General features: G+C 34.0%; 1 pseudogene; it reads right to left on the bottom strand.

Moving 5' to 3' along the window:
• Window positions 1-18,897: 18,897 nt before the first annotated feature.
• On the bottom strand, window positions 18,898-19,726 carry LOC110825533 (alkaline/neutral invertase E, chloroplastic pseudogene; annotated as a pseudogene).
• Window positions 19,727-20,248: the final 522 nt, after the last annotated feature.

The following is a 20,248-nucleotide window of genomic DNA, read 5'->3' as shown; positions in this document are numbered from 1 at the left end:
TATATGTATATATTTTCAATTTGTAAATGAAGAAATTACATAGAAATATTTAGGTTGTGGGTCAAATCACCTAGTAATTGAGAAATTGTGTTGTAAAAATAAATATACAATATAATAGCTTAAAAAGGTTATTAATGAAAATGTGAAATGATTACCCATTATAAAAAATACCAACAATAATTATTAATTACCTCATGAAGAATGCTTAATTTTTCTTGCAAGATTGAGAATTCATGTTTGAGTGCTACCAATTGAAAGATACACGTATAGAGAAGACACAAGTGTCTCAAGATGAATTTTCGAACCAAAGTTAATTTGATCATCAATATTTGAGTAAATGAAATTTCAATACATATATATATGTATTGGTGCGTATATTTGTATAAGAATATTATAGAGATGAAAAAAAAAAACACAGAAAAATAAATGTTTGCTCACTGTTGCTTAGATTGTTCCTCAATAGGCTAAAGGAATTCACGACAGATCTGTGCCATGCGACAAGCACCAATGCTGGAGTACCATAGTAACCATGATTATATATATACACACACACACACAATAATATTTATTATGATCTATACATTAATATCATATATATAGTTTATCCGGGGTTGTATAATTAATTATCATGAAGAAGCCCCTTTGATTTTGAAAATAAGTTCTCCAATCTCGTGAAAGTCCACCTCCGATTTTTCACCGAAGTTAAATAAAGAGCAAAATTATCTATACTTATATATACACACCCAATTATATATATATATATATATATACCCACATAATATATGAATGATTAAAAGGATATAAATGAATCAAACGACTGTTTATATTTTTATTCGTATTAGAATATTAAGTTCCACTTTTTGCATTACGCAAAATTAATATATATTGCATTTTACAAAAAATACTAAAGACATATGCAATATTATATCTATATATATATATATATATATATATATATAGACACACACATACAACTTTATCATCATATTCGTTAAAATAACTCGAGAATCCTTCATGAAAGTAGGAAGCAGATGGAAAAAATAGAAAGGTCCACATTCTTGAATCTCTTTCATTCCATAAGCCATTGCAAGCTGCTCGTCCACTATTCCCTGCACCTCACCATTACAAGTATTAACTAAACACGCATGCATCAAAATCATTATATATATACATATATGTATCATACAGTAGCATATTGGAGAAAAAGTGAGTGAAAGAGAGACAGTAACATTTAAGATCTGGGATTTGAGAGCAGCCGTATCAGCCATTAATGAGAAGAAGAGCTAATCAACTGGTAATTGAGAGTGATGAAAAAGACAGTGTCTATAGGTGTATGTATATACATATAGAGTGAAATGGCGGTTACATAGAGTGGAGTAATTGATAGTGAGTTGTTCACCGTTTTCCTTCACAAGGAAACAAAATTGCGGCCACCTATGCATATAACTCTCTGTTCTCTGATCTGTAAACCACTCATTATTCATAAACATTTTCTATGTCATGTGCTGAGCATTTTTTCTTTTTCAATTTTTTTTTGTTTCTAGTATTTTCTGTTTAGGTTAATTCATCCTTAGGAGCATTAATATATATAACATACATGCACCATTTTATGACAGAATGAGTAAACCATATTAGTATAATATAGTTTAGTATTAGAAGTTAAAATATTTGTATATGTATCTAATTGTCCCATTTGCTTTAATTTCTGAACAAGTTTCATCCTTTTCTTAAGAAATTTAATTATTACATTTCTCAAATATTTTATAATTTAACAATATATCACAATTTTAATATTTAAACTCTCTTATTTATGTTTTTTGCGAACTAAATTCTAATTAATCTTTCTATATATGAAGGATTATGAAATAAAATTTCATTCAATAAATTCAAGCTGAAAACATAAGTTCAAAAATAAAATTAATGAATATATACCTCATTCAACATGTAAAACATAATCTATACTAAATTAAATTTTAGGACACAACTTTTGTTTCTTAGTGCAACATAACATTACGAAAAAAAAAAGACTAAAACCTTAAGATTTAGATGTAACACCGCAGTTTTAAAGCTTTATTAAGACCTAATACATGCTCGAAACCTTATAGTTGTCTTAAGATAGGTCTAGAACCTGCAAAACTTGAGTTAGATAGTGGGCGTGTTCCTCTTTGCGTTTTGAATAAACCAAGATGTCATCAATAAACACAATAACAAACTGATCCAGGAATTGTCTGAAAACCTTATTCATCAAGTCCATGAAGATTGTTGAAGTGTTGGTTAGTCCAAATGGCATGATCAGGAACTCATAGTGTCCGTACCTGGTTCGAAAGGTTGTCTTGGAGATGTCTTCTACCCTGATTTTTACCTGATGGTAACCTGAACATAGGTCTATTTTGGAGAAGACCCGGGCACCCTGCAACTGGTCAACGAGGTCATCAATCCTGGGGAGGGGATACTTGTTCTTGATCGTGACTCTATTTAGACTCTGTAATCAATACATAACCTTAATGTCCCATCTCCCTTTCTTGCAAATGTGACTTCAGGACCCCAATGGGACACACTATGTCAGATGAACTCACTGTCCAGTAATTCAGTGATCTGTTTCCTCAGTTCCTCCATCTCAACACGGCTCATACAGTAAGGAGCAACTGAAATCAGTTGGGTGCCTAGCTAAAGGTCTATGGTGAATTCGACTTCTCTGTCCACTAGTAATCCATATAGTTCATCTGGAAACACATCTTGAAAGTCTCGGACTACTAAAATCTATTGAATACAAATCTCTTTCTTGGGTTTGCCTAGTTAGAGAAAACAACAAGGTTAAAGTACTTGGTAATAAGAAAATTTTTCATGAGGGAACAAATGCTAAACGATTTTATTAATTTATAAATGGCTTCTCATTAAGAGGATTGAATACAACCTTCTTTCTAAAACAATCTACAGTGGTGTGATACACCGCTAGCAAGTTCATTCTTAAAATTACATCAAAGTCCCCCATGTCTAATTCTATTAGGTCCACACTCAATTTCCTATCTACTATATCTACGACACAGGCTCTATATACAATTTCTTCCAATAGTGTCGTACTCCCAACAGTAGACACAAACAACACAGAATCAAGTTTATCAGGTAATACATTAAATTTTGATTCAACAATAGGTAAAATAAATGAATGCGATGCACCAGTATCAATCAAAATATGAGCAAGATAGTTACAGATAGTATACATACCCTGTACCACATCCGGGTTGGCTTCTACATCCTGCTAGTTGAGATTGTAAGCCCTACCCTAAATAGGTGGTCTGGCCTGATTCTGATTCCTCGGGCACTCCCTCGCATAATGTTGGGCACTACCACATATGCGACAAGTGTTATTGAGGCGATAGTAGGGTTGGTCCCCATGATCCCTGCCACAATGCTGACACATCTTACCGCGTCCTGCCACTAGAGCTTGAGGGGAAGCCTGAATCATCGGTCTGGGACTCTTGTTTTGTTGAACAGGTGCAGTAGGTGCTGGTCTGTGGGGTGGAGCTGAGGGTCTGAGGTTCCCTGCTGCTTGAGAGAAGGTACGGAGGCTCCTCTCCACTAACTGTGTCTTTGCCAGAACAGCCAAATAAGTACTGAACTCAAGCACAAACAACTGTTGGTTGATCTCTGGACAGAGACACCACTCCAACCTTCTAGCCTTCCTACCTTCATCCAACAATGTCTCAGGGGAATATCGGCCCAACTCTAGGAACTTACGAGCATATTATGATATAGTCATGTTCTCTAGGGCCAACTGTACAAACTCCATCTCCTTCAGATGTCGGAGATGCTCTGGAAGGTACTTTGCATTAAAGGCCGCCAGGAACTATTTCCAAGTAATTGGAACAGGCAGGGTGGTCTGTTTGACTTTCCACCAGCGGTCTGCTTCTCCCACTGGCATGTAGGTAACAAGGATAATTTTTTGTTCGGGAATCACTCCACTAGTCTTGAACGCCTTGTCTATCTCTGCTAACCAGTACTCGGCATCTTTGAAAGAGGATCCCCCTATAAAAGTAGATGAGTTTAATCTTTTGTAGCTCTCTATGTAGCATGGGTCCATCATGGGAGGAGCTGGGTCCCGTGGAAGAGGGACTAGGTCGTGCTGAGGATGGACTGGATGGCCCTGCGGTGGTACTTGCTGATACGGTGGGGGCACCAGATTGTACTGTAGTGGTGCCGGGGGGTACTGCGGCTGGGGCACTGGATCATACTATGGTGGTGCCGAGTGGTATTGTGGAGGAGCAAGGTCGTATCGGGGTGGCTCGGGATCCTCTTGTTGCAGGGGTGGCTCTACCCTGTGGCAGTGGGGGAGGATCAGGTAGCTCCCTCCTTTCCTCCCGGCCCTGCTAGGCAATAATGAGTCTCTCCAGCATCTCAAATATCTAGTCAACATCTTCTCTAAGCAAACCATCTCGAGCTGCTCAGTTTAGTAGGGGTCTTCCTCTCCTTATCTATCTGTACCTGCATTTCACAAGGAATGGTTGAGTGATAATCCATTGTTTTGGTGTTCCCTAAGGATTTTATACAAGAAATGGGTCCGAGGAACGTAGCTCTGATACCAACTATAACGACCCCGTAAATATCTAAAGGAAATAAATTATAAATTAAGTGCGAAAGCGTAATAAATGTTCAAGGTTTACATTCCCTACACAATAACTTAAAGAACCAAATGGGGCTACAAATTTCAGTCTTAAAACAAAATATAAGAAATAAGGAAATAAACAGAAAATAAAGAAAACTAGCATCTACTCGCAATCTTCTTACGGTTCGGACTCTAGAACTTGGTTCTCTTGATTTGAAATGGTTAAATAAGGAATGAGCTAAACTAACCCAGTAACAACGTCATACTATATCACCGACAAAGAAAAAAAAGTTGGTAGAAAATTAAAAATCACTAATAGAGTACTAAATTTAGCAAATTCATTTATCAATCATAAAACCATTTACCCTCCACTTACTGTAGTGAAATTTTTAAAAATAACCTATACAAACAATAATATTATAAAGATCATGATTATATGTATAAACAGCAACATAGCACATATATAGTTATATATCCATCATCAATAAATCAAACAATAACTGTCAATCTTTTTACCAGCCTGCTGGTATATATGGAGGTTCATAGAGATGTCCCTGTTACACATGAACTCTTTCCTTTAACATTCTCCATTATGGGCCATCCCCATACCCCGTCCGGTATAAGCGCCAACTTATAAAACCTCAATACTTCGTCCGGTATGAGGGTGAAGTGTGCCGTTCCCATATCCCATTCTGTATGAGTGCCAAATTGCCAAGTCCCGATGCCCCGTTCGGCATGAGACAATATTCACGGTAGGGTTTCCTATGTACCCGCTTCGTTCACCATCTCCCAAGATATCCAGTAAGGCTGCTGTTTCATGCATTCACTTAATCACACAATTTTTATCGTTAAACCTTCTTTTTTTCTTAATTCAGCCGTAAACACATAGAATAAACCATACATGCATTCAAAGCCATAAAATAAATTAATAAGATGCCATCATGCATACAAATTGTAAAAACAATCAACAAACAACAGTAGATAATTTTTTGTCTTGGCTCCATTAGTAATCCGTAATTAATTATGCACATTTTCCAAATTCGCACAAAATACCGGATTATTATTTATTTAGACTTCAATTCTATGATAAGGAATAGGGTGAGGGATCCTTACTCGATTTGATGCCCGAAAAGTTAAGCTGTTCGACTGCGCCTACAGGTGATTCTCGGGTTCTCTGAATTTTTTTTAGGAATTAAAATGCTCTATTAGTACCTACAAATGTCCCAAACAAACCCAAAATCAGTCCTAGGGCCTATATGGCCAATTTTAGAATTCTGGCACGGCAGCTTCGCCATGCTCCGGCGGTGGCACCACCGCCTGCGGCGGTAGTCCATCTCAGGTTGGCTATTTTCGGCCTTTTTTGGCTAAATTTGGCTGACTTTGCATGAATTCCTGCGAGAAAATACTTTAAGGAGCCTTGGTTTGCTGAAAAAACATAAAAAATCAAAACTTACCAGCGGTGGGGTGCTCCGATACGGCAGCTCCTCTAGCTCAAGCTGCAGTTGGGTGTTTTGCTCTGGCCAACTTGTAGAGAAGGATACAGTGATCACAATGGTAGAAAAATTACACATAATAAAAATCGAGAAGGGCCTCATCGAAGGCGTTTTGTGAAATTTTAGGTAGTGGCGCCGCCGGGCTTTGCCTGTATATTTTTGCCAATTGGCCAGTCCTTTTGCTCCAATTTTGCCATGATTGTGTTTAGAATTTAATTTTGAGCAAAATAAATTTTTTTTATCTTTTTTGGAAGTCAGAAAGGGCTTCGGTGCGGCAGCAGGTGGCGGCGGTCTCTTTCCCGGCGACTGGGTCTTCTTCTCTAGTGAGGGGTTCTGATGGATAGGGTTAGGATTTGGTGTGGATAGGGATTATTTATATCCGTCCGCTTTTGATCTGGGCCGTCCATCGTGTTTGATCTGGACCGTCTTATCGCAATTAAATGGGGAGTGAATCTGGGCTATTCATTGCGATCCAATTTGGGCCATCCATTTCGATTTAATATGGGCCTTTCGATCGCCCACGTAGCCTCCCGCGTGGCACTGCATCAGCGTCCGCTACCACACAATGCGTCCTAATTCACCGAGCATTTGACATGACAAAACTTTCCTAAATTACATTTTAGTCCCCGATTTTTTATTTTTCTTTCAAAAATATCCCCAGAACCCAAATTTTCACCCCTTTTCCCCAAAATTGTTTCCACTTTCATCCTCCTTCAATTTTTACTTCATTTTTACTCTAAATTAAATTTTAAAAAAATTAAAAAATTACATTTATTAATTTTAAATTACATTACAATTTCATTTTAGGGTGTTACATAATGAGCTTCACTAACTCAATAAGTATTATTATTCTCTCAACCCAGATAAAATATCATGCAAAACACACAGTAAGAAACAAAAGTAATAAAAATATTTCAGTACAAATTCATGTTCTTATTTTCACTATTTCACATGTTCCTGATCGATCGGATGAATTCTCTCGAATATCATATACAAACCTCAAAAGTTTATTCCCATACTCTCGAAAGTCATAAATGCACTCAAATATCAATCGTCATTTTGAAACATAATCGCACAGACAAAAGATCATAGATACACTCGAATATCGTTTATAATCTCGAAACATAATCACACACATACAAAATATCACAGATACACTCGAACGGTCATTTCTGTGGTTTCATCGCGCGATGCCGTTTATGTCATCATTGAGAAAATGTGAATGGATAGCACACACACAAATCACACAATGGCCACAGCAGGTACGTTTGCTAGGTGGCCTACACTCACACAAATGCCTATCCACGTCTACATTAGGTTTAAGACTCTATGCATGTGAAGGTTCACATTCTTGCTGAACTTCAGCCACACACACTCACTCTCTTCCTTGATTCAGACTAAACAAGAAGATATTTAGGGTTCCTACCCTATTCACTCATACCTTCTTATTCCAAAATTCTCAATTTGTTTAAATAATCATTTTTTAACCTCAATTATTTCTTTTCTTTTCTTATTTTTACAATTTTTTTTTTCTTTCTCTTTTTCAATTTTTCCTTAATTGGGAATTTTTCTTTCAATTTCATATTTCATAAGTCAAAATAACTCAGTTCAGATAACTCTCAGTCCATTGGGTATGTTTTCTGATTTCGTCTCCCCATAGGGTTCTAATTGCTTAGGTTTACTGATCATAATTTGGGTTCTGTTTTTCCATCGAAATTGGGCCAATGTCCCTCCAAATTTTAAAATTCATAATTTTTATAAAATGAATGCACTTTTCAAAATTTAGCCTTGTTGAGATTTAGAAATACTTACTCTCCTACGTGTCTTCCCATATCCGCCTAAATGTCCAAATTTTCCTATACACACGATATAATTAATTAAAATACTTTGAAATACTAAAAATTAATTTAATTAGATTACGGGTTCCAACAGCCACCCAATGAAATACCTGAATCTATTAGGATTCGCACCCAAAAAACCTTTTGGCTCCACATTCAGCGAATTGGATTCCAATTTTTTGAGAAAGAATTTTTAGCTTCCCAGGAAAACTAAATTCTCGTTTCCTGAGGAAGACTTTTTTAGCTTCCTAGATGAAAAATCGGAACCCAAAATGGTGGATCGGATTTCCATGCTCGGGGAAGACCCTTTGGCTTCCTGAATGGGTCGGCTATCCCCATTCTCGAAGAAGCCTCTCGATTCCTATGCGGGTGGGTGGCCTGGCTGAGCCAGCGCGGTTAGCCCGACACCAGCCCCACCCCACTGCCACTCAACCCCCATCAAAACATTAAAATAGAACGATTTTACCTTTCGACGTGGGCGATTTGGCCTCGACTTTGCTCCCGATCGCTTCCTCTCGGTCACCCACGGCTCCCTTGCATGCTTGCAATTAGAATGGTGATTTTTACGCCTAAAAAATTGATTACTGCAAAATAGAAATAGATTGAATGGAAATAGGGGAAGAAAAGATGAAAAGGACGAACTTTACCTCGCTTGCCTCGGTCTCCCCAGTCATATTGCGTCTCGATCGTTTCCTCTTCCTCTTTCTTCCTTTTGCTTCAGTTTCCACACTCTTCTGCCTCCGCCCCTCTCTTCTTTTCTTCTTCCCTCATGGCAGTCGCTCTTTGGCTCCCCTTTTTGTCCCGTTCGGCCCCTCCTATCTTTTCTTCTCCTTCCTCCTTTTTTTCTCCTTTCCCTTCCCTCTTCCTTCCCTCTCCTTTTTTCTTCCTCTCTACTTCCCCACATGACCCTCTCTTCATCCTTCTCTTCCCGATTGCTATTTTTTCTTCTCCCTCTCTTTTTTTCGGCTACTTTTCAAAATGAAGAGAAAACCCTAAACTCTTCCCTTTTTATACCCATTCCTTCAACCGTTGGATCTTTATGACTCGATCTGGGCCGTCCCTTTTCTTTTAAATCTCCTCCATCTGATCTCCTCAAGTGGGCCAATCTAGGCCATCCATCCTCCTTATTTCCTTTTCCCCCTTCCACTTCTCCTTAGTTATGTTTTTACCTCCTTTTTTCTTACCTACTTTCATTTAAGTCCCTAAATTTACTTAAAAGCTCAAATTTTTGAAAATTTCTTTCATTTATACCCAAACTCTAAATTTTATTTTCATTTCTTTTCCTTTAAATGGATATTATAGTCCTATTACAGCTAAAAATTAGACAATAGACGATATAATTTTAGTGGTTGATTCAGACTATAACAAAATTGAAATGTTGCTAGGTAATATGCCATAAATAGAGGAACTCATGTGTCCATTTTGTGCCCACCCTATCTATTTCTTTACTTGAAAAAAAAAAAGTTGTTTAACTTTTATATCAACAACAAAGAATACCAAAAAAAATTAAAAATAAAATAGTTCATCTTTGTCTTAAATCCTAAAGAAAATGTGATCTACTTTTTCACAAGATACCAAAGCTTTTATTTTTGTGCTGGTTGCATTTCATTGTTGTCACCATCAATCGCCACTCATTATTCACTAAAGTGTAAGTTCTCACAATTGGTCATCAAATACTATATTTTAAACAATAAATATACATAATTTAATTCACTTATTTATTATAATATTAAATAATTCATTCAAATTAGATTCTATTTTATTATTTGATTGAACTATAAATTTAATAGTATCTATTTTTAGTTCTGAATCAACTTATACAATGGAAGTCAATACAATAGCATCTAATATAACATTATCTTTTAAAAGATAAAATCATTATTAATTAACAACAAAAACCATCATGCTCATGTAAATGACCAAAACCATCATGCTCAAGTAAGTGAAGCAAAAACTGAGGAGGTTCATGAACAATTATCTATCTTTCAGAAGTCCTTACTCATCTCTAACTAAGCCATGTATTATTCTTATTATACTTTTCAATCCAACTAAGAAAGGAAACAAAATGCAAAACGAAAGCTTAAACATCCTCAAGTAATAACCTAAACTTAGAGAAATATTCATCAAGTATAAAATTTGTACTTGGTACAAAATTTGCCATATAATTAAGTAAAACAAAATCTATACTAGGTTGAATGCATAAAACCTGTGCAAAAAGGAGAAGGTCACAAATCTTTTAAAAAAATAAATAAATGAATAAATTTAAATAAGTTCATAATATATGAAATAGAGTTTGATAAGTTATGCGAATAGCTTGTTGAAAATTTTAATACTTTATTCTACTTAATATATTTAAGAATATGTTTAATATACTATTAAAATATAATTATTTCTTGTAATATTACATGGATTAGTAAAAATATATAATATAAATAATTTATTAATATACAAATAGGTTCATGAACTTGTAAACCAAATTCTTTCATATTTGAATTTGGCTCTTATACTTTAACATTTTATGACCATATTAAAATATGAAAAGAAGATTTTATTAATTAATAAAGATGAAAATGAATATGGTATCTATATATACATATATATATATATATTTATGAATAAATATGAGAGAATCAAGAAGGTGCAAAGGGGAATGTAACACCCAAGTAAAATAAAATTTTATTTTATTATTTTTATTTTTATTTATTTGATTTTTATTTAATTTAATTTAATTTAATGAAAATAAAAATAATAATAATGATAAAATTGGGTAAAAATATTATTTGGATTTAATTGAAATTGATTTTGGGAAAAAAGGGTGAAATTTTGGATTCTGGGGGTGTTTTTGAAAAGAAAATCGAAAATCGAGGGTCAAAACGCAATTTAAAAAAATTGTGCCACGTCAGAACCCACCTCAGCAGCCACGTCAGCGGTCCGGTAAGCAGCCCCGGCCAATCAGGACCCGCCGCGTAGCAAGGCAACGTTGACTAGGGAACGTGCCACGTGGGCAATCCGCGTACCGCGATAGGACGGCCCAGATCCGTTCCCGCGCGCACGAACGGCCCAGATCAAACGTGCGCATGGACGGCCCAGATTCACGCACACGGACGGTTCAGATTCAATCAGGCACGGACAACCCAGATTGCATCGCGATGGACGGCCCAAATTTAATCCCAATTAAATCGCGATCAAACAGTCCAGATTTAATCTTGATGGACGGTTGAGATTAAAAGGCAAAGGGTATAAATAACCCCACCCACACCTGACCACAAAAACCCTAGCCACTAGTGCCTCGCCGGAGAAGAAGAACCAAACGCTGGAGGAGCCGGCTGCCGCCACCCGCCGCCGAACCAGGGAAGTTTCCGACCGTCGATCGAGGTAAAGTTTCTCCCCCTTACTCGTTTTTCGATGCTGAGTCCGCCTATGGCCAAACCGGAGCCAAACCACCGGTCAAACTGCCGAAAAACCTAGCCGAAGCCTAGCAGCGCTGCCGTGCCCCTCCTTAATTTTTACCTCCGATGAGGCCCTTTCCGGCCTCCGTTCAATGCAAATTTTATACCACTGTGATCATCGTTCTTTTCTCTACAGGTTGATCAGAGCCAAACATCAAAACACGACTCACGCTGGAGGAGCCGCCGCACCCGAGAGCACCGCCGCCGGTAAGCCTTGGTTTTTCAAGATTTTTTGGCCCACCGAGGGTCCTAGGGTTGTTTTATCACAGGAACCGATGCAAGTGTGGCCGAATTCAGCCGAAAATGGCCAACTCGAGGCGAATCACTACTGCAAGCGGCAGCGCCGTCGCCAGAGCACGGCGGCCAGAACTGCGATATTGGCCGAAAGGGGCCCTAGGTATGTTTTGGGATTTTCTGGGTCACGTGCAGGTACCGGTAGTGCTTTTCAGTTTTTCGAAAAAAATTCAGGGAAATTAGGGACAGCCTGTAGGCGCACTGTAGAGTCGATTTCAGACCCTGAAACAGGTAAGGACCCTTCACCCTATTTCCTATCACGATATTAAAGCTAAATAAATAATTAAACTGTACTGTGTGACTTTATAGATGTATAATTGATTAAGGTTGCCAACGGAGCCCGAATCTGATATAGTGTTGGTCTATTATTGTTTGATTTAATTTCCAGTATTAAATGCAGCTTGATTTTTAATGTAATTATGTTATGGTCTTGTATGCATGAACTATGGTTCCTTTTATTATGGTTTGTATTATGGTGAACCCGTTACTGTATTGTCTTATTTGGTGTCAATTACTGGTTTACATATTTTGTATGATTGAATGATTGAGATTAAGGAAAAAGGCAAAAAGGTTATGTGAATTGATAAGTGAATAATGTGGACAGCCTAACTAGATATCCTAGGAGGTAGTGGACGGACCGGGTCCGTAGGGAACCCTACCGGGAACATGGTCTCTCATACCGGACGGGGTATGGAGACCTCATGTGTTTTGGCGCCCATACCGGACGGGATATGGGGACGGCCCGTTTCACCCTCATACCGGACGGGGTATTGAGATTCATGATTTTGGCACCCATACCGGACGGGGTATGGGGACAGCCCTGGAATCAGGTTGTAAATGTTAATGGTTCACATGTAGAGGGGACCCCCTATGGATTCCCATGGATACTAGTAGGCTGGTAAAAGAGGAAATCTGTTTCCTGATGATTGAAATGTAAAGGTGTGATATATGTTAAGTTATAAAGTGTGTATGATTTCATGATATTATAAGGTTATTATTTTCATATGTTGTTTTCATAGATCTCGCCGAGGTAAGTGGACAGTAAAGGTTTTTATGTTAATAAACGAGTTCATTATAAATTCTGCTCCATTGGTCATTTTTGTTTTCTACCCACCTTTACTTCCGTGGCGGTGAGGTAGTGTGATGTCTTTACTGGGCTGTTGTAGCTCATCTCTTATTTAACCATTTTAGATCAGGAAGACGTTGTTCCCGAGCCCGTTCCGCAGGAAGACGGCGAAGGGGACGCCTAAAGACTTTATAGTTATATTTATAGTTTTTATTTCGAGTATCTCTTTTAGTTAGTTTGTTCCTTCATGTTTGAGTACGTTTTGGTTATTGTATAAGGGATGTTAATCAAAATTTTTATTACGCTTCCACATTTGAGATTTTTAATACATATATTCCATTTAAATTTCCGGGGCCGTTACAGGGAAAGGTTAGAAACTTCAAAGAAGATACTTATAATTGGGAATTATATAAATATATAATGTGTGTGTCTACATATATATATATATATAACCTTCTTAATTTTGTCAATTTATATGTGTGTGTGTGTGTGTGTGTATATAGATAATTTTTGTATGTATATCACGATACTAATTGCGCTGAATATCATAATAATAAATTAACAATTGTATAATCATATAATATATTTTTATAGATATAAATAATTAATGTTGTTGTATGTACGTACCAGGCAACAACTTCGTTGAAGCGTTTATTTCGCTGCCTTTGATGGAGGACGTTAAGATCACCGTTAGGACAGAACTTAGTGAGTAAACACGACCACCGATCACAAATGAATTTCGTACTTATTGGTACCACATATGATTTGTGCCACATATGATTGCTCATACACCATCATATATATGAATTATATGTTTATATATATATATATATACACACGTGTCAAGGCATCCGATGAAATGAGTAAGGAAGGGTAAACTTTCATATATAATTGACGATGTCATAAATCAAATCAATTAGTAAATGAATTTCATACTTATTTTTTATTGTACATATTATTTATATATTTCTTTACTGAGTTTTTTTAAAGAAATTTTAAATTTTTTTTTAAAAAGGTGGCCTAGGCAATGAATGCAACAAAACATGAATTCTCAGTAATGAAGGAAAAAATAAAAATCCTTCTTGAGGTAATATTTTATTTTATATATTTTATAAAATTTATTTTCATATATATCTTTTTCTCTTATAGATTTCGTAAAATTTTTAATTGAATTTAAATTTACAAACTTATACAGTATAAAATATTCTACATTTTTAATTAATGTTAAACTTATAAATTTTAAATAGAACATAAGAGTTTTAACTACTATCATATTGTTATAATTCCTTATAATTATCAATGCCTATAATTATGCAACGGACAAAACAGATTTTCAATGAAGTAAAACTCATGCTGTATAAGTATGCAAATTTAAATTCAGTTAAAAATTTCGCAAAGTCCCAAAAAAAAAAGATATCCATGAAAATAAAATTTTATAGTATATATAAAATAAAATATTATCTTAAGAGGGATTTTCATTTTTTCCTTCACTAATGAGAATTCATGTTTGCATCTAATTCTTCCATGCAATTTTTATTCAAAAAAAGAAATTAAAAAAAAAACTCAAAAAAGAGATATATTAGTAATATCTCCAATAAAAAATAAGTATAAAATTCATTTACTACCCTTCTTTACTCTTTTTATCAGATGCCTTGACAAATTCCTCACATTTCAATACCATTTGACAAGCGCGAATGCTGCAATTAATATCAGCTAATTATTTTTTAAAAAACAAAAATTGGCTACATCTATTAATTAAGTTATATGCATCAATCATAACACAATACAAATAATCTCCAAGTAAGAATACACATAAAAATACAATTTGACTTGAGATTAGTCAAGTGATGTACACTAATTACAATATAATACAAATAACTTTCAAATGATGATACACATAAAAATACAATCTGACTCAAACTTATAATCTCTTGTAAAAGAAGAAACACATAAGCTATTAAACTAATTATTTAATTAATTAAGTATACACATGTATAGTTAATTAAATTAATAATTATTTATCTTTTGGGTTGATATCTAAGTACTTTCATCCTTATCTATAAGAGTATGAGTTCAAATTAGGCTATACATCTCAGAACATATCATTTAAATATTAAAATGTACAAATTTTTACTAGCAAAAATTGTACTTGAGAATTTTTATTATTAAATATTTATTTTAAGATCAATAATAATACACATAAATACTCCAAATTAAAGAGTTTTAAGTTGTGATGATTAGTATTACTTATGTACCTTGAGGAGGCTCCTTTAATCTTGATGCAAAGTGCATAAATCTTAGGAAAATCCGCATAAGATAATTTGTCCTTGCTAATTAAGAGAAGAAAACCAAATAACTAAACCCATCAATTAATCAAATATGGTTAATAACTACTCAAATCTATATCGAGATATATATTACATACACATACAAAGCTTTATCCATGTCTGATAAGGTGATTTCAGATTTAGCCATGAAGGTGGAAAGCAAGTCATAGAAATAATTAGGACCGCAACTAGAATCTCCTTTCATTTTATACATTGCTATAAGAAAGTGATCTATGATATCCTTTTAAAAAAAATTGAATGCAAATCAATCAACGACATTGATAAATATACATGATCAGTAAACAAATAAGAGAAAAATAGATCAATTGTTAAGCATTAAATCTCTTGTTCCATCGAATGGATCATGTAGAGGAGTTGTGTGCTTTGATCCTCTTATTTCAAATGATTGGATAAGAGCTGTAACAACTCATACCTCCATAGGGAGTCGGGGTACCGTAAGAACTTATATTCCCAGCACGAAAAATACAATAAACTTCTATCTCCAATTAAAAATAAGTACGTCGAAGCATAGTGTTCACATCCCTCGACTATAAGGGTTAACCATTACATCTATCTAAAATCAAGAAAACATCTAATTAAAGTTTGTGTAATTCATCCTTTCCTACATGTGCATCATAGAGAACACTGCCTCTCCTCACCCAGATCGTCTCCAAGAGTTTGTTTTTTCTGTTGTTAATCCTATTCCTACTTCCAAACAACATCACTTTCACCCTCACAGAGAATATTGTCTCTGCTAACCTAGATTTGCCTCCCAGAATTTTATATTTATTTATTTTTTAATCCTTTTCCAGTTTGTTTCCCTGTTTATGCTCAACAATACCACTATTTTCCAAACAAATGTCAAGGGAATTAAATACAAAAGATAACAGAATAATAATTTATAAACAGACATCATATTCAGACCACTATTTCCCCCTTTTTTTTATTTCCTATTCCTCTCACATTCCCATCCTTTCAATTTTCCTCCAATGTTTCTAGCATATCTCCTCTGTCCTCTCCTCATAGCTGTCCACACAATAATTCCATCATTTCGTCTGATCTTCTGTTTCTCCTTAGATCTCACTCTCCATTTTTTTTTATTTTTACTCCTGGTTCTAATATGATTTCAAAAAAATCTCCCTATTCCCAAATCAACTCATTTCTTTCCAAAAAATATCTCAAAGAATTTAGAAGATTCTACTCAAGTGGTGAGAGTCAAATTTCACTTACCTTTGTTCTCAGTGACTGCATTAATCTGATTAACGGATTCCTCCCATGTTCTGCTCCTGATTCCACCACTAGCTGATTAATCTGATTGAAGAATCACACAAAATCTTCCTTTCAGTTTACCCTTGCTGCGAATTTTCTTCCTCTCCCTCTTTCCCTGCAACCTGACGTCCTCTTTTAAAGTGAAGGAGGAACCATCAGAATCGTTGAGGATGGCAACGAAATCCCTAAATTAAATAGAGGTTACAAAATAGTTTTTGATAATTGAGGCATAATCAATATTTTTACTTTTAATAATTAAGGTAGGAACTAATAACATCTTCTTAAATATAATTATATATTTATATATTTAGTTTTTGAAAAGAAGATTTTTATCTCTTTAATTGCTTAAGTAGTAATCAAATTTTTAAATTTTAAAGACTAATGAAGAAAAGAAATCTTTAAACATTAACTTCTAATAAGCCTTCTATTCTTTAAATTTATTATTCTTTAAGTGTAATCTTATAACAGTTTTTTTATAGAAAACATAATGAAAAAAATGTTAAAACTCTAAAATATTTTATTACGTAAGTTCAAAATAATGAAAATAAGATTTCCATCTCTTTAATTTTTAAATTTTGAAGAGTAATGTAGAAAGAAATCTCTAAATTTTGACTTCTAGTAAGCATTCAATTCTCTATATTTAGATATTTTTTTAAGTATAATCTTATAATAATTCTTTTAAAGATTACATACTTTAGAATGAAAAATAATGTTAAAACTCTAAAATATTTGATTACATAAGTTTAAAAATAGATTATGACGCTTTTATGTTTTTTTTCTTTCTTGATGCTTTTGACTTTTCTTTCAATCTTTCTTTAATGCTATGATTTATATTTACGATGCAATATTTAGATAGAAAACAATAAGATAGTTTTTTTATAAAATTATTTCTATTAATTTCTTCACCACAATATAATTTCTTCACCACAATATAATTTCTTCATAATCTTATCCTCACATTTGTTATTGTGTTACGATGTGATCAATTTTAGGTGATCTAGAAATATAAGAAGAGTTAGAAAATAATCGGGAGAAAGAGGAGGAAAAACATAAGGAAATGAAATAGGAAAGCAAGAGCTAGACTGGAAGCATTATAGAGGTAAGTTCTCTTTTTTTTTCCTAACGCATAACGCACAATTAGATAGTAATTATAAAGTAGATTCGTTATAAGGAGTCATATTCTTCCAACAATTCCTAAGTTTCAGACTACAAACTAACTCAAATCACATATTTGACTTTTCATGAAATTACCTCTCTACCCTAAATAACAGAAAAACATAAAAGTACAATCTAAATTAAATATGTCCAAAAGTATATACTTGTACTTACGTTAAGCGGTATTAAATATGTCTTATTCATTCGGTTCAATTTTTACTTTTTTTGTAGTTACTAGTAATCCTTTACAGCTGAATGAGGTATATATTAATTAATTTTATTTTTGAACCACTCATATTTTTAGCTTGAATTCACTGAATGAAATTTTATTTCATAATCCTTCATATATGGAAGATCAACTAGAATTGAGTTCTCAAAAAACATAAATAAGAGAGTTTAAATATTAAAATTGTAATATATCATTAAATTATAAAATATTGGAGAAATGTAGCAATTAAATTTCTTAAGAAAATGATTAAACTTGTTTAGAAATTAAAGCCAATGGGACAATTAGATACGTATACAAATATTTTAACTTCTAATACTATACTATACTATATCTATTTTTACAATATAGTTTCTCACTGTGACCCACAACCTAAAATTTTTTCGTAATTTCTTCATGTACAAATTGAAAATATATACATATATATGAGGTTAATTTCTATTGTTATTAGTAATATATTTATTTTTTTGTTTTTGATATTTTTTGTGGTATAGATTGAGAGAAAGATCGTGGCTAATGCTAGAACCAAATGAAGCAAAAGTTGTTGAATCCTATACGTTTAGTTTCCTTTATGAGCTGATGCTAAAAATTTAAAACTTACAAGTCTGTAGTAATGCAAAACTATGTAATGAATAAAATATGAGTTTGCAAGAAATATCGTATCATCACTCTCTAATCACTCTCTCAGACAATGCTTTACATAGCAGTTGAATTTTTTCAACTGATCTGGACTCAACCGAGGAAATGTATTAAAAAGTTCTATTGTCAAGCATTAATTTAGATGGCACGATGATGATTTATGAGACTGAAAAATACCATAACCAATCCAAATGATTTACAAGATATAGAAAATGTCATAATCGAACAGTAGAGTTAAAATAATGTAAGGGTATTCCTGATTTTGAATGCCTTTCACTCCTATAGTACTATGTATATGATATAAAGTCTGTAAACAAGAAACAATTTGTTTAATCTCCAATCTAGGAAGATGTTTCAAGCTAATGCTAATCCTAAATCAACATATCACCTTTAAATTAAGATCCTATGATACACGAATCATTGCTCAAAAGTTGATTGTTATACATTTAAGTTTTTCATATAAGTAAGTTGAGCCACAAATTGAAGTTACCTATCCTTGTGTGAAAGAAACTTCATATTCTTATATTTTATAAGCCTTTCAGGAGTTCTTCCGACAACACTTTCTCTTGGGGTTAACACTTATCATGTAAGAGAAGGCATTGACAAGCTTAGAATCCTCTTTAGTTATAAAAATTTTGGCTGCACTTGGGTCTACAAGTAGAAGCTTAACCACAAGGTATCTAACAATTAACCATGTTTGGAATAACTGTGCTTGTTTTCTGATGAACCTTCCTCTTTTTGTGTCAAAGTATTCAAGCCATTTGTCTCTTAATATGCGTTTTTCAGCAACTTCAATAGCTCTTGCAGCGATTTCTGGTCTTTTCATCTTTATGGCTACAACAGTAAGCTGTAAAAAGTTCATTTTTAAAATCTTAAGCTGCACTGCCTTCATTCCTTTATTATTGCTTTATTTTATAAAACATCAACAATGTGTCATATTCTATTGGATCCAAGCATGACAACTCAGGAAACTTATACCTAAATATAACTTCTACAAAGGGTTCTTTGGAGCAATGAAAAAAAATTAGCAGCAGAGAGAATATTTAATCATAACAAACTAACCTGCCATAGCAGAGTTTGGCCAAGAACCACCATTATAGTAAGACCAAGGCCTGCATAAGAAGGAAATGTAGTGAGAAATGTTAAAGATAATGAAAAAATAGATCATAAATAAATAATACGAGAGCAAATATCTTATGTGTTTTTTGCATCACTACAAGTGATTATTTGCGCTCCTAACCTTCAAGAGTGAGATAACATATCTTGAATGGCATGTCTGTTACTAAATCTGCCCATTTCACTTCAATAAGATCCAGTATGGCATGTGATTGATCAGCTATTGCCAAACTTCTTACAATAGACCACATGTTTCCTAGAGAAAAAAATTGGAAATCCGTGTGTCGCCTGTAAGTTTCCAATTAGATAACCTGCTTTATTAGGCATCCATTCCACCAACCAAGGAGAATTTTGATCAAGGTAAATGTTGAACTTATTAACTGCATCATATGACTACTCCTCAGTCTTGTAAAAATAAATCTCATTCAGTTTTCACAAATCAATCCAATAATACTCCCTGATGTGGAATGAAAAAGCAAGTAGGCGATTATTTAGTGCTTGGATAAGATCAACAAATCCATTTTAGAGCAAGCATTTCATGTGAACAGAGTAAGGCATAATAAAATAGTGGTTGTAAGAAAAAAAATAAGGATTAACTGGAGATACCACAAGAAAAGAAGGTAAACAAATAAGATCTATTAGTTACCAATTTATAAATTTAAATAATGGTCGATTCATGTAGGCTAGTGAGTTAGATCATAATCTGCTATTTCCACCAACATGTTACAAACATACTTAATGCATAAACAATAACTCCATGGTGTAAAGCATGT

The sequence above is a fragment of the Carica papaya genome, chromosome 9 (assembly GCF_054855325.1).
Source record: "Carica papaya isolate Zhongbai chromosome 9, ASM5485532v1, whole genome shotgun sequence".
Taxonomy (NCBI): domain Eukaryota; kingdom Viridiplantae; phylum Streptophyta; class Magnoliopsida; order Brassicales; family Caricaceae; genus Carica; species Carica papaya.
The sequence above is the reverse complement of the archived record's forward strand: the minus strand, read 5'-3'. Positions and strand labels throughout refer to the sequence as shown.